This window comes from Etheostoma spectabile, unplaced genomic scaffold, assembly GCF_008692095.1.
Source record: "Etheostoma spectabile isolate EspeVRDwgs_2016 unplaced genomic scaffold, UIUC_Espe_1.0 scaffold272, whole genome shotgun sequence".
Classification (NCBI taxonomy): Eukaryota; Metazoa; Chordata; class Actinopteri; order Perciformes; family Percidae; genus Etheostoma; species Etheostoma spectabile.
Genome location: NW_022605576.1, coordinates 642045 through 645327, shown reverse-complemented (window position 1 = coordinate 645327; position 3283 = coordinate 642045). Strand labels below are relative to the sequence as shown.

Sequence of the window (3283 nt, the reverse complement as noted above, 5' to 3'; positions counted from 1 at the left end):
AATCGTCTTGGGCGGGGCTAAGCTCCTGACGGAGCCACAGTGCCTCTGCTAAATAGTCTCAGGAAGGAAGTTGTTTTGGTGGACCGTGTGTACGTTCAGAAGTAGTTTTAGTCGTCAACAGGAAACTCAGATTGGACAATAGTTAGTCTAGCTGTGCTGGATTACCCTGAGAGATCTGAGGACCAGGTAACCATAGTCCTCAGATTGGACAGTAGTCTAGCTAGCTGTCTGGATTTACCCTGCAGAGATCTGAGGACCAGGAACCATAGTCCTCAGATTGGACAGATAGTCTAGCTAGCGTCTGGATTTACCCTGCAGAGACCTGAGGACCAGGTAACCCTAGTCTCCAGATTGGACAGATACTCTAGCTAGCTGTCTGGATTTACCCTGCAGAGATCTGAGGACAGGTAACCATAGTCCTCACATTGGACAGATATCTAGCTAGCTGTCTGGATTTACCCTGCAGAGATCTGAGGACCAGGTAACCATAGTCCTCAGATTGGACAGATAGTCTCCAGATCAATCCCCTAAATGAATTGTCTTAAATGTAGACTAATATATACCTTGGGGTTAAGGTGGTCCCTGGTTGCAGGTCTTGATTCATGTTATCTCTCTAATAAAGACTGTTTTGTTATCTTAACTTTAAAAGTACTCAGTATGTTTTAGAGAAAACAATGCTTATCTTTTCTAATGTAATTGTAATACATGAAGACAGACAAAGCAACCTATTGGTAATCAGTGGAGCAGATTCTTCCCTCCCGAGTTGGTGGAGGTCAAACCAGAGCTAAAAGGGTTGGTTTAGCCCTCTAGTGGCCAGAAATGAATGAATGCAGCTTCAAAGGCCCTTTCCAGTTAATGTGGCTGAGTGGACCTCTTCCAGGACTGTGTGGGTGTCTACAGCCTGATTGATTAACATCTTCCTGACACTCTTGTTAGCTGTGTTGCACCTGAGAGGGCGGGACAAGACAGCTTTAATCGTCTGCTGTTGTAGGATCCCATCTACGCTCCGGCCCACCTTCAACCTGAGCAGAGGTCTAATCACACAGAAGAACTCAAATCACCTGTGTGGGTGTTGGGAGGCTTTATCTGGTCCATCCATTGATGGATTTTCCATCAACATTAACTGTTTGATGCATAACATAATTCTAGTGATTAATGGACACGTATATTTGCATTGTATCAAATTCAAATTCCCGTCCCTCGTTTGTATTTAGCCATTCTTCTTTGTAGCAATAACATGTCTTTCTTTCCCATCAGGAGAGAGGAACGCGTTAAAGATCTAATTCTGTTGCCCCTTCAAATATCTATTTTTGTAAGAATTACTGAAGCACTTCTGACTAAGGACTCCAGGCAGGAGCATGCGACGAGCTGTAACTCCTCTCATTGCTAATGAAACGGCCGGCCATGTCGCAGCTGCTCGACAACAACCATTACGCCCAATATTCATGACTCGAAAAACAAAACAAGTATGCTCACATGTGCATCGCAAGAGCCACTCCACTATCCTAGCATATATGTAAAGGAAAAAGAGAACTGATATATCCTTTTGGTCATATTCCAATTTCACTGCTGTCTATTTTCTTATGACTGTGCACTGTGTGAGTGTTCACGATAAATGGCTATTTTACTCCTCAGAGTGCTGTTATTGCTCCTTTACGTAATTTTACTGAAATGAGGTATATTTCATGTTACTGTTCAACATTATAGTTACATTTTTTTGTACTCCTGTTTTGTGAATAGTGACATTCATGTTTGTTATGTTGATATTATTCTGTTCCTTACCCTGCTGTGGATGCCGCAGCTTCCCTTAATTCAGCTTCTTCTGAGACAAACGTTAACCCCGCGCCCCCCCCCCCCCCCCCCCGCGTCATGTGATTTCTTTGCTTATAGTGGAACATTTTGTATGGGTGTTGTTGCTCTTCTATTATCCCAGTTCTTTTTATAGTATTCATATTTCTTTTTCAAATGTTTCTCCTTTTTCAACTTGATTTCAGATTGTGACCTTTTACACTGTAGAACATGATCAAATGTACAGCCTTGAATAAAAAACATTAAAAGAGATCAAACATTGTTCTGAATGCTTTTCATCCTTCTGTTTTAAAAGCAATGTTCCATGTATGATACTGGATCTGTGCCACGTCCCATTCATTTAGCTCGAAGTGCATTCAGCCACGTGGAAACAACCAAACCACCATGCTAGTCAAATGCAAATATAGAGCATGGATACATGTCCACTGAAGTTCCTCTAGTAACGTGTGTGGTCCAGGTAGCTTTGCATAAAAACTATTACTTTTACACTATACTGTGTTACTTTTACTTGAGTAAATAAGTTAAATTAGTACTTCTACTTTCACCAGAGTATGTTTTAACACAAGTATCTATACTTCTTCAGTGAGTGAGTACTTTTGCCATCTCTGCTGATGGACCAAGGGAAACAAGCTTGTGGGGGGGGGGGGGGGGGGTTTGGTTTGAGGTCATGATTCAAATTACCCCAAACAATTAAATGAACAACAGTCATCTTCTATTCTAACTTTTGTAGTCATTTGACACTTATGAAAAACATTACAAGACGTTTCACATGCAGTTTTTCAACCTTTTGAGCACAAAACAACAATATCTGAACAAATAGGTGTCATAACGTTTTAGTGTGGCTCATTTAACAAATCTGAACTAATGATGTAGCTGTTTCCAAGAAAGAGGGAAAACCAGGTTATTCCCATGCAGCCCAGTGTAAATCAAATTCCAAATACGTGTGAGACATGAATCTGCTCAATAGTTGCACAAATACAGGCGTTCAACGGCATGAAGACCACAGCAAAGACTTGGAGGAGCAGCCGCAACACATGTCAAGCTTAGTCCTCTTCCTTATCAGATTGTTTAGTTTCATGTCAACAGTGTGCAATTTTTGCCAGTTGCACTCAGCGGGATAAATGACCCCATTAGAGGCTTTGTTGTGAGGTTATATTATGCAACCATTTACAACTGGCGTTATGGACAACAAGTCCCTCAAATTAAACAGCGAGTTTTTTGCCCAACCCCTCTTGAAAGACACATACTGTACCGGACTGGTATGCCAGATTTGACCACTAGGTGTTGAGACTGTTATAATAATAATAATATAATTAATAAGGCTATCATTTCGACATCCAAAAATACAAATGACCTTAGTAAAGAACACCCGCTAGTCGGTTTGGCAGTGAAGGGCTCAGACCGTCAGACACTAGCGGCTCCAGTAGACATAACAGTATATTAATCCATCCATCCATCCATCCATCTTCATCCT

General features: G+C 41.4%; 1 long non-coding RNA gene across 1 annotated transcript in view; it reads left to right on the top strand.

Moving 5' to 3' along the window:
- Nucleotides 1-2070, top strand: part of LOC116685844 (uncharacterized) — a 286432-nt gene extending 284362 nt beyond the window's left edge. Inside the window, exon 2 of the long non-coding RNA XR_004331063.1 lies at nucleotides 1033-2070. This is a non-coding gene — a long non-coding RNA (uncharacterized LOC116685844). The remainder of the gene's footprint in view (nucleotides 1-1032) is intronic.
- The last annotated feature ends 1213 nt before the right edge of the window (nucleotides 2071-3283 follow it).